The sequence below is a fragment of the Saimiri boliviensis genome, chromosome 19 (genome assembly GCF_048565385.1).
Source record: "Saimiri boliviensis isolate mSaiBol1 chromosome 19, mSaiBol1.pri, whole genome shotgun sequence".
Classification (NCBI taxonomy): domain Eukaryota; kingdom Metazoa; phylum Chordata; class Mammalia; order Primates; family Cebidae; genus Saimiri; species Saimiri boliviensis.
Window position 1 is genome coordinate 16,862,891 of NC_133467.1, and position 12,804 is coordinate 16,875,694.

The 12,804-nt window shown below is 40.5% G+C and overlaps 1 long non-coding RNA gene across 1 annotated transcript in view; it reads right to left on the minus strand.

Moving 5' to 3' along the window:
• Nucleotides 1-398: 398 nt before the first annotated feature.
• The window catches only part of LOC141582237 (uncharacterized), a 104,357-nt gene continuing 91,951 nt past the window's right edge, over nt 399-12,804 (minus strand). The window contains exon 3 of the long non-coding RNA XR_012515045.1: nt 399-1,044. This is a non-coding gene — a long non-coding RNA (uncharacterized LOC141582237). The remainder of the gene's footprint in view (nt 1,045-12,804) is intronic.

Genomic DNA, 12,804 nt, shown 5'->3' on the forward strand with positions numbered 1-12,804 from the left:
AGGAGTTCAAGAACAGCTTGGCCAACATGGCAACATCCCGTCTCTACTAAAAATACAAAAATTAGCCCAATATGGTGGTAGGTGCCTTTAATCTCAGCTACTTGTGAGGCGGAGACAGGGACAATTGTTTGAACACAGGAGGCGGAGGTTGCAGTGGGCAGAGATTGGGCCACTGTACTCTAGCCTGTGGCAGAGCAAGACTCTGTCTCCAAAAGAAAAAAAAAAAGGTACAGAAGGAAACATTGGTAATTATTATTTTATGAAAGAGAAGATCCAAGGAAATTTTTTTTTTTTTTTTTTGAGATGGAGTTTCACTCTTGTTACCCAGGCTGGAGTGCAATGGCGCGATCTCGGCTCACTGCAACCTCCACCTCCTGGGTTCAAGCTATTCTCCTGCCTCAGCCTCCTGAGTAGCTGGGATTACAGGCACGTGCCACCATGCCCAGCTAATTTTTTGTATATTTAGTATAGATGGGGTTTGACCATGTTGACCAGGATGGTCTCGATCTCCTGACCTCGTGATCCACCTGCCTTGGCCTCCCAAAGTGCTGGGATTACAGGCATAAGCCACGATGCCCGGCCCAAGGAAATTTTTGTTTGAGAAGAAAGTTGCCTTTGGATTCTTTTCTCTCCTTCAGTTGGTCTGCCAAGCCCTGTCACACCATGGCACCTGAGCTGGTGCTTTACTCATGGAGAAAGTAGAAGTCTAAGGTATCTGCATGTCACTGGTTAGGTTAATTTCACTGTCCCATCTGTCTTCATGGTTCAAGATCTTCACATGCAGTGTCATAATCCTTTGGAACTTGAAACTATGTATTGGTTTTCACTAAGAGCTTACTAGCTGATTTAGCAGAAATTTGAAAAGGTGGCTACATGCAGATGTGCTTCGCGGAGCTCAAAATAATGAAGCACTTCCCTTGGGAGCATACAGTTTTACCTCATCCAAGCTACCAAATGAAGAATTTACGAGAAGAAAACACTGTAGTCTGTGGAAGGGAGTTGTGTGGTACAGTGGAAGAAATATGAGCTTGGAATCCGATGGACCTAGAATCAAGAGAGAAAAGTAGTTATTTCTGGAGTCAGATGTACCTTGGTTTAATCATGTCACTAGCTACGTGACTTTGAGGATGTCACTCAATCATTCTACACCTTGGCTTTTCAATCTGCAACATAGGGGTAATAACATTAACAACTTCATATGGTTGAATATAATTAAAGTTCTCCAGAAAATGTTCTGGGGGAGAGGAAACAGGTGATATCCCAGGATCATGCTGTGTATGACAAGTAGAGATACTGCTATAGGCCGGGGGGATGGCAAGAAAAAATATGTTCCATATTCTTTGCTTTGTGCTAGGGAAAGAGGAGATACAGGAAAAGAGAAAACATTAATTGAATATCTGAGTGCTAGACACTTTCCACACATTATTTAATGAAGTCTTCACAAAAATCCTTAAGAAGTGGTAGCTTACATGGTCTATCGTTTGCAGATGAGGAAACAAATGGAAACTTAAAATGTTTATTGCCAATAAATGACAGAGCTAAATGTCAAGCTAGCTTATTCCCAAAAACCATCCTCCGCCCACTCTTCAAAAGATGAACAAGACCTTTCTTCAAAGATGAACAAAATCTTTCTTCCAAGGAGTTCAGTCTGGCATAGTGGAAGAACACTATCATTATGTGGGATAGCATGACTTTCATAATTACAGACTCTTCTGTGCAAATGGAGCTTTCTTTACTTCCTTATATCTGAATTTACCTTATTTCTTAAGTCTCAAGTTCCACCAATGGGAAAAATTTTAATATTACCTCTTTAAGGTTAACACAGAACACAGTCACTTCTACCATTCTACCCTTCAATTTTTTTTTTTTTTTTTTTTTTTTTTTTTTTTTTTTTTTTTTATACTCAGCTTAGGATTTTTTCTTCTGGTTCCTTAACCAAAAGTGGTCTAAGCGCCAGGCACTCAAAAAATTTTCTGGCATTTAGTCTGTGGCAGTGCTCTGATCTTGCTCAGCTCTGCAGAGGAGAAATACATACACCTCTATTCCTCCTGCTTTTGTGCTGATGTTCACAGCCCCATCATGGTCCAAGCCATATCCCACCATCATGAGACATCTCCTTCATAACACTCAGGTGAAGGTACTTTTCTCATTAGGCTTTCCTACACATTGTGGTTCTCCAGGACAATATTGGATTCACCACATAAGATAGCTGATAACTGGGAGCATAAGCTTTCAATCACTCAGATGTGACTCTGGGCTTTACCTGAAAAACAGAGAGCTCTCCAAATGCCTACTTCAGAGAATCATTTTACTGTTCCAGCACACTTAATGAATAGCATTCAAGTTCTCTCCTACATGCTGTTCTCCCTCACAGAGCCTTCAAGTCAAGGACTTTGAGTGTTCAGCACATAGCTCAGTTCCTGGTAGATGGTGAGCACTTAATAAATGTCTACTTTAAAACAATGTAATAAGAAGCTCATAAACACTGAAAAAAAAAATGACTGAAAAACCAAAGACAGGTGTTCCTGTAGACCACCAAGTGATATCCAGAGTTCTTCCTTGAGGATCTTATTTGTATTTAGCCCAACCAAATGAGAAAATAGAGGGGCTAAATGAAGGAAGAAAGGTAGAAAGTCATATGGGAGATTAATTGGGGCAAGAAACAGGGAGACAAATATTGAACACTATGCATGAAACCCAACATTAACTCCTCTGAGATAACTCTGTGACGAAAGTTTTGCCAGTGCTGATCAAGTTATAATTAAACAAACGTGGCAGAAAACTTTTTATTCTCTTTTAGTTCAGACAAAATGGTTTTGGACTTCTTTTTAAATGTCTTTTACTAAAACTCAAGGGAAAACATAATGACAAACTATTTCACTTACATAAGGATATAAATTTTCCAGAAAGTAGGTGTTGAATCCAAATCTGGATGAGAACTAGCTACAAGCTGGCTTTGATGTGAATAGTTCCAAGCAACTGCACTTTGAAGAAATTCACGAAATTCTGGAGCCCAAAGTGTTAATTCTGGCTTTTTTTTTTTTTTTTTTTTTTTCTGGTGAATTGTGACTTTGGTAAGAAAGGATGTCAGACAGTAAGAGCAACTACGCTTGAGCAGTAAGCAAAGACCAGGTAGACGTTCTAGGAAAAATTTAAAAGAAAGGATAATGTTGGTTGAATTCCTATTAAGTACCCGGCATCTTAAATCATGTTATTCTTAAAACGACTTTATAAGATGGGTATTATTATACCCATTTTATAGATGAGGAAAATCTCAGGATTTTCTTCCTCTGATATACTTCTCTGAGGAGATCTCATACTTTCTTTGGTGACCCAAAAATGAGTTTGATGAAATGCGGTAGCTTTAGTATTAGAAATGGAAATTGTCTCTAAGATAAGAAACAGAAATGTGGCGATCAAATGTAGGGTGGGGTTCACAAATCTGCCCAACAGTAAAATGATGAGGAGGAATTAGGTCAGTGACAGAACTCTTGCCTTGGACTGGGAACTTTCAGGGGAATTCAGTGCAGGTGGGCTGTGGGACATCATCTATCTGTTAGGTAATGAATGAAAGGGAATGTTTATACCTTGGATTTGCGAAGCATTCTTAGTACCACTAGTAAAAGCCAGTAACTCCTCTTGTTTCTCAAGGGTTGGTGGCTAAATGAGTTAATCTACCATCTTCAGTGTGAACTAATTATAATGCGTTAGAGAGTACTATGATACGGATTTGAGGTTATAGAAAAGTCTAGATTATGAGCTCAGATTGCTCTCTTCGTTGTTGTTGACATTGGGAAGCCTGTAATTTGAGAGTGACCTAGTTGTTATAAAAGTCTAAGTCCTCCGGTTTTGCCTGTGGCTACTCCTACATTTTCTCCTCTGAGAAATGAGATGGGGCTACATTTTCCTATACTGAACAAACAGATACAATCCCGGAAGCTCATCCACTAGGTAATTTTTTAAAAGCCACAACACATCAGCTCACAACAGGCTGACCTGGTGCCTTCTACAGTTAGTGATGCTTGCATGAGCTTTCCTGTAATGGTGGCAAAGCCAAGGAGGGCATATCTTGGCCTGAGGGTAGGATTTTCAATTTTCTATGAAATATCCAATTCACATCCCACAATTCAGTTTCTTTCTGATCCCTGGCCTGGTGTGCTGATATTGATTGGACTGGAGAAATGGTGTACTGCTCAGGTGGTGCCGGGAACCACGGGGCTGCCTTATGGAATACCACTCAGAGCTGCAAGTCCCTGCTCTGTGTTTTCACACATCTACCACTGGCATCCGGTTTTATTAACAGGGGAGACAGCTTTCTAATGAAATATGGCCCTTAACTTCCTTTTATATTTAGTAATATCCTGAACTCTTTATCCAAATGAAGCATAAAGCACTTACAACTGTGTTTTGCCATTGCACTGACCGAGGAATATATTCATTTGCAGTAACATGGGATTCAATGGAGTGGAAAATAAGCTCTGAAAATTGCTCTTGCCACGAAATTGTATCAATAAATAGGAAAAGCCCATTTAGATTTCACTGACCAATCTTCCCCCCCTCCCCCCGTGACAGAAATTAATATGGCCAAGTGGTGTGCATGGAACGTAAGACACCAGATACATAAGAGGCTGAGTGAGCCACGTGTCAAGGCCTGCGGTGTGGCTACCTTATTATACTGTTCACAGAGCCTGCTGAGGGTGCCTTTGTGTGTATGTGGTGGGGGGAGGAGTGTGAGAGGCCTCTGAGGGGTGAAGCAGGAGGAGAGCTGCTGAGCACCCATCTGGAGGTCACTTACCACACTCCTAACATTGCATCTCAGAGTCTATGCAAAGTGAAACTTTTCCACAAAGGCATCCAGCCCAAGTTATGAAAATAAAAAGCAGGCTCATATTGTGCTGCTTTGAGTCAGTATGGCTTCTGGCTATCAATTTCAATATACTACATTCTCATAAGAAAATCCTTGCGGACACATCTAAAAATAAACACATGGTTGATATGTGGTTTATCCATGTGGAGATGAATAAAACATCAACTTCAGGTATAAAGTCGTCAATTATGATGTTAAAAAAAAGTGTGGAAAATACAAAGACTTGTGATTGATGATCTGGGAGTAAAGTTAAACTAAGAATCAGGCCTGATAGTTTCCGCAGGATTTAGGGCAAAGTAGTATCTCTGAACTCATTTGCCACATTTGTAAAATGGGCCTAGTGGTGACTGTGCCATTTGCTTCTCAGAGCGGTTGCAATCAAATGAGGTTATGTAAGAGAAAGTCATTGTGATGATCTGTAAACATTTAAGATGCCATTACTATTCTCCACTATCAACACTGATGCTGAAGAACAATAATTACGAAAGCAAATTATACCTTTAAGAACTGCTGCTTTGTGCCACTAGAGGCAGAATGAGGTGGTAGAAGATTGTGGATCTGGGACTCTGGGGAGCTGGATCCCAGCGCTGCATCAGCTCTTACAGCGCAGTGAGCCCTTGTGCAGCTAATCTAACACTGCAACTTTTCACGTCCGCAATCTGAGATGGCTGTACTGGATTATTAGCAAAATTCTTTTCTAGCGCCAAATGTTGTTTTGTTTTAATCCAAGAGGTATCATCATAATGGAAACCCAGATGTTAAACTAGGAATGAAGGAACGTATATTGTCATTTCTGAAACAAGAAGATCATAGTTCTCTTGTGATTTAATGTTAAAAGACAAGGTCATGGAGGAAATTTTGGAATTATTTTTAGAGAGCTGTACTCTTTAGGGTAAAATTGTCTTGAACCAAAAATCACCATACTTGTGCTGTTTTCTCAAACCTTCACATTTCTCTTTTTATTTCCCTTTTGAATCTTCTGTCCAATATCCATGAAGCTTACTAGAGGTGGTAGACTCTACCACTTTATAGAGGTGGTAGACTCCTCTCCTTTCCAGATACCCACTGAGATTCTCAAGTCTTGGCAGAGGTGTAAAAACTGTGTTTTCACATGCCCAGTGCCACCCTGGTAGAAGCTGGCTATATTACCTCCTCTCCTTGCCAGTAGAGGTGCCTTGGGAACCTTCTCTTTATCTGGATGTACAGAATAGCAACCAGGAGATAATCCGTGGCCTCTTGCTTGTTGGCTAAGCCCTTTCCCAGCCTTCTAAATGCTTGTTAGGAGGCCATGACAAGTGGTAATTCCAGGTGGTGCTCAGTGTGGCAGTACACCACCACCTTCTCCCTCTGTATGCTCGTGTCAGGCTGTCCATCCCACTATAGAATTTTACCTGCTTTCATTAGTCAGAGTCTAGCAGATGATTACACAGACTTAGAGCAGGTGGAACACGGAGGGGAACGTTGACTTTTCCTGATAGTCTGTGTCCCATTAGCAACATGGGTAAAGGGACCCTGTGCTGTGTTCTGTGGCTCCAATTAGTTGCCAGTTATACTCTTGGAGAAAGGGCAACTCCTCCATCAAACTTTGGGAAAGCTTTATCAGTGTGGAGTCAATGGTACTTGGTAGAATATAGTGGCCAGGATTGAGACTGCAACTTTGGCTGCCTTGATTAAAGCAGATATGATATCTCTAGGGACCAAATAACATTATTTTGAATTAATGCATGAAATATAACATTCTCTTTATGAAAATCCAAACAATAAAAAGAAGCTAAAGCCCATTTACCACCCCTCCTCACCCTATGTCCCTCCCCAGAGGAGAACAGTGTCAACCAGTTTTGTTTTTTTTTTTTTAATTTTACTTTATGTTCTGGGGTCCATGTGCAGCTCTTGCAGGATTGTTACATAGGTATACACATGCCATGGTGGTTTGGGGCCTCCATCCTCCCATCACCTACATTAGGTATTTCTGACCGACCAGTTTTTTAAATAGAGAGAGCTGCATGTAATAGGATGACAAATGAGGAGTCATTGAGCATCTCCCTGCAGGATTCTCTAGGAGACCCTCCTTCCCTCAACCATTTCCTTCTCAAAAGGGGGAACCCTTTTCTCTTCATGGGGAATCACAGGAGGTACTTCAGCCTAATGAGGAAGACTCCAAGAGAAATACTTTTATATTTTGGGAGTGTCTTCAACAAGGGGAGACTGGACCCTAATTAACTAATTGGACATCTGCCTAGAGCAGGTGTCCCCAAACTACGACCCGCGGGCCGTATGCAGCCCCCTGAGGCCATTTATCCGGCTCCCCACTGCACTGCAGGAAGGGGCACCTCTTTCATTGGTGGTCAGTGAGAGGAGCACAGTATGTGGCGGCCCTCCAACGGTCTGAGGGACAGTGAACTGGCCCCCTGTGTAAAAAGTCTGGGGACGCCTGGCTTAGAGAGTAGACCTGCTGACCTTCACTTCATAGGAAAGCAAAATGAAGCAAGCACACATTGCGTGGTTTGGGGAGAATAAAGGTGCTTCCTGTGTCTCAAGTGGACATGGAGGAAGGTAGCTTGAAGGCACTTGCTTTACCTGAGCAGGATGGCTGACTTCCAGAAGAGGAGACCCTATCAGCAAGAGAATGTGGTTTTGAACCACTAGCGGGGTGAGGCAGAAAAGATCAAATCAGAGCCTTTCATCTATTTCAGAAAGAACTTATCCATGTTTCCCCAAGAAAGGTGCTCACCAAGTCATGGCATCAAAAACCAGACCGTGTCAGCCAAGAAAGGACCCAAAAGGCACAGAGACCCTGATCTCACTTCTACTCTAGTATAACGGAGAGAGAGATGGAGAAGAGGGAACAGGAGGAGAAGAATGCAAAGGGGGGACCAGCCTCTCTCCTTATTTCAAGTCCCTCCAGCTGGGGCAGACTGAACTGAGTGGCGAAAAAGGGTATCCGATTGATTGTTTAAAGCTGGATAAGTGGATAGGACTAAACTGGAGTGTGTAATCTGTGAAAGTGATCAGAAAGCTATGGGATTTGTCCTGTAGACTATTAAAGGGTTGAAAAGGGAGATTCAACACAGTTAAATGCAGTGAGTAAAAAAAAAAAAAAAAATCAATTCCATATTTTGAGACCAGTGAATGAGACTTTTCAATAAAGTAGTTATGTACAGAAAGATATAGTGTCATTTGTGTTTTTTAACATTAATAATGTCGTAACACATATATCATACTGTAGCTTGTTTTTCACACTCAGTAATGTGTCGCAGAGATCTTTATATGTCAAGACACTTGGATTTCATTGTTATTTATGGCTGCTGCATAGTCTTCCATGGTATTGCACTCCTAGAGTTTATTTAGCCATGCTGGGATGACGGGTTTTCAGCTGTTGAACAGCACAGACTGTGAAAGAGGGCAAGGTCTGGCATAGATCTCCCATGACATCTGCATTGACTAAGAACTTGTCCAGGATTTCTCAATCCCTGGTGCTCTCTAAGGCCGGACTATAAGAGTGTGATGATGGGAGAAAATGGTGAATCCGATTGTCAAGGGACAGAATTGTACCTTCTTCCTTGTCCTCCCTGCTATTTTTTCCCCACGTGCTCATCTCACCTAGGTGGAAACAAAGCCAGTGATTTTAGGTCAACACTGTTTTCTCACCTAAAAACTATGGTGCATTGATTTCTTCTCTTTTCAAACCTTGGTTTTTGTGGTAATTAACCTACAATGTCAGAAAAGTACCTTGAAAATCTTGAAATGGAGCAAATTTATTACAAACTCAAGGATTTATGAAAATAAATTTCTAGGCCGGTTATATTTCATATGTATTTGTCAGATAAATATATTTTAACCTTTAATTTATATTTTTAAAGGGGTACATGCTCATTGACAGTAATTACTGAACAGATGTAAGGATATTCAAATAACTATATGCAATATTAAACACACAATGCTGAGTACAGAATATATTAACGATTTCACATTTTGTAGGACTCTGGTTATCATGGTCAAACATCCATAAACATATCTTAAAATTTAGTGAGCTCTTCATCCTAATTCTAAAAACTTCGGGTGTTTATTGTCTTTTTTACTGCCTCCCTTATGGCACTTAAAAATGAGATGATCAGGCTTTCACTTAATAGAACTCTTTCTAAAATATCTCTTGTTTTCTGTTTTCTCCAAACGGTAGAAGAATCTGGCATTGTCTTTTCTCCCTTTACGAGTATGGGCAGCTTTCATTGGTTTTCTCAGTGTTTTTTGTATTTGGTTCTGTCCACCTTTCAAAATCTTGGTGTTAAATTTTTAGCAACAAGTACATTATTGTTATTATCATACACTCACCCAGGTTGACTGATAGCATAAGAGAGTGTCCCTAGTCAGCGCTAGGAAAAACAGCCACTCCGGATATGTTCTCCTGATTTATAATTCTATTTTAGGATTTCATTTGCAACTGTCAGTCAAATACCACAGGGTGGCCACTGGGTATTGATAAAAACCTAATTCCTCTAGAAAACTAAGTCCCCAGATGAGCCACCTGCTTGTGACTTTTTTTTTTTTTTTTTTTGGTACTCAGAGACAAAAATAAGCGTAAATCACTTGGTATGTCTGACAATATTTTTATTAGAAGGATTTATAGAATCACAAAGGCAGAAGAGAATCTAAGAGTCCATACAGGCCGTTCCCTTGCCTTTAGGTAGGTCAGCAATTGATTTCTCAAAAAGATTGATTCTCTTTTTTTTTTTTTTTTTATAGCTCTTTGGAATAAAAGATTGTATTCCTCACCTTGGACAAATCATTCTAGTATTTAATAATCCTTACATTTTTCTTTAAATGGGCCTAATAAGTAGAGTTGAAAACTACTGTTGGCTTCTCATCTATATAGATAGCTCCTGGGAATTTGCTACATTTGAAGACATTGTCTTTTTTTGATACAAATAAGTGTGTGTGTGTGTGTGTGTGTATATGTGTGTGTGTGTTTAATCATTTCAGTGTTTTGTTTTGTTTTTTTTCTATACCTTGTCCAGGGACCAAGATCGGATCTGGAATGGCTACCCCTGCTGTTTTACCATAAGCAGAGCAGACCAAATGCTAAGAGGACCCTTAAGATTTCCTAACAATAGGTAAGCGTGGAAAAGACAGATGGCTTCTTTTGTACCTGATAGATTCCCACTGACTGAACATCTGTGAGAGGAATGCAAGGTATTTACTTTGAGATTCTGTTTGTACTGGAAGAAAATCACATGTAAACTTCTGAATAGTTTCTACAGAGGTGAAGGCAGAAGACTCTGCAAATCTGCTGCCTCAATTCAGCCACCCACCATTTCCCTCACCACTTGATGTTAGGCAGAGCTTGCTTTATTGTCACATCCCTTGCAGTGATACTTGCCACCTAAAGCAGCCAGGCCAACAGAACATCCTGGCAGGGTCACATGATTTATATCCTGGGGTGGAGGAGGTGTGCCATGGTTCAGGGAGTATCTTTTCCTTTGACATTTTAGCCCCTCACCTTCATCACTTTGTCTTGGGGTGGGGGGAAGCTATCCCAGAATTGATATGTGATGAGTGATTATGTGATAGAGCTTGATTAATATCTCAGATTCCAGCTCTTTATATAATAAAAATATGTATTAGTATTAGAAATTCTTATATCTTCTAGTTTAGATTTTTTCCCCCAATATCAAGGTAACAGGTTACAGAACAAATAATGTGAATTTACTCAGAGAGCTCAGAATAAAAAGAAACTAAAAAGTTTTACAGGGAATGCCACATACTTTACAAAAGAATTTTTAAATTGAATGCGTTCCTATGGAGCCATTGTTATGTGCTACCCAAATAAGATGTTACCTATCATCAGGAGCCTTGTCAAAAGGGGGCCTTCACAGCACGTGATGTGCAATCAATAATGCTATGGGCAGATGTTCCAGATCAGGTCATGTCTGAGTGGAGTCTTTTTTTTTTTTAATTGCATTTTAGGTTTTGGGGTACATGTGAAGAACATGCAAGATTGTTGCATAGGTACACACATGGCAGTGTGGTTTGCTGCCTTCCGTCCCCTCACCTGTATCTGTCATTTCTCCCCATGCTATCTCTTCCCACCTCCCCACCCCCCATTCCTCCCCCATTTCCCCCCAACGGACCCCAGTGTGTAGTGCTCCCCTCCCTGTGTCCATGTGTTCTCATTGTTCAACACCCACCTATGAGTGAGAACATGCGGTGTTTGATTTTCTGCTCTTGTGTCAGTTTGCTGAGAATGATGGTTTCCAGAGATGAGTGGGACCCACTTAGGTGAGAGAGGAGAGGAAAGGCTGGAGAAGAAGGTGAGTTAATAGAGAGTAACTTCCCCAGGGAACTGCAAGTTATCCAGTGTGGAGGATTTTAGAAAGCAAGGATTGCCACCCTGAAGGCAATAATGAATTATTGTTTTAAAAGTCATTTGGGGATGAAGGGAGAGTTCTGAAGAAAAATGAATTGTTGGAGACAAAGGTGGAGGCAGGAAGACCCTTTAGAAAACTGTGGAAATCATTCATGAAATAGGCTGTGGTAGCCTGACCTCAGGTGGTAACACTGGAGATGAAGGGATAAAGAAGAGTTTGAACTGTGTTATGGGTGAAGAATTAACAGCATTTGGTTGATTAACTGTGGCAGTTGAGGTGAAGGGACCAAGGGAGAAGGAACTCCAGTTTGTTCATTGAGGAGAAGGCACCGAGTTCAGTCTTGGATGTATGAATTGTGAGGCATCTATGAGATATATAAGTGGCAATGTCTAACATTGGTCTGGAGTATGATTTGAGAGTTGTCTATTGGTCAGTCGGTTGATCTATCTATCTGTCTGTCTGTCTATCTGTTTGTCTACCATCTATCTGTCTATCTTTCTATGTAACTGAAGCCCTAAAAGAAATTGGGTGGGAAATGTGCAAAGAAGCTATACACACTGTCCTTGCTCTGTGCTATGGCACAGGTCTTCAGGTACTCAATACAGTGTTCAACATTTACAATGTCATTTTATCTTGGACACTGGTGGACACACACTCTTATACCCCTGCTCTGCTTTCTGGACACTACAAACTTTTGCCTTCTATTATTATAGTCTCATCAATATTTCATACTCCATTTTCATTTTCAGGATGTTTTGGACAAATGCCTTTTAGACAGCATAAATAGATGTCTTAATGTGGATATTAGCTATGCTCATACACCAAAGTAAAATGAGATTAAAGAAAAGCTTTCTCACTATATGTTGATGCCTCTGAGGCAGCTTCACCAAGTGACAATTTTTTGCCTTGTTACCAGATGTGGAGGCGGATTGTTTTACTTTTAATTCTATTCCTTGACTATCAGAACTATGTTCTGAAACCTTTGTCATTGTGCTGATTTCCACAGAATAGTCTATGTATTTATTCATCCCTGACCGCTTGTGAATTGTGAATGTTTATAGAAATGGGCATGGGAAGAAGGAGGGGTTTTCAAAACTTGATTTTCTAAGACCTTACAAAAGAGTAAATATTTTTAGACTTGCAAAAAATACAATTCAGAGCAGTGAATCAATGCATCTTGGTGTTCTGAGTGATTTGAATGTTCTAAAAGAGGAAGCACTTGAGCAGCATCTGTGCCTGTCTCTTCGCCACGTCTCTGATTCCCTTTGAGGCACTGGGAAGTAAGATGACTCTGAGCACCAATTGCTCACAAATTTCTTCTTCCCTTCCAAAATAAATTAGTGCTAGCAGGTCTCCCAATATGCAGATGCTGCCTTGTTGAGTCAAAGAACATTCCAAGTAGAAGCATTTGCATTCCGGGGACTAGCTTCTGTGCTTCTAAAATCAGACTCTGTTGAGAAGCCAGACATGCTTCCCAAATCTATTAGGATGGATAGGATGTGATTCTATGCCCATTTTTATGCTGTTTTATTTGTACTTGATTTGAGAGCTTCTGGGAGATATGTGCTTATATTC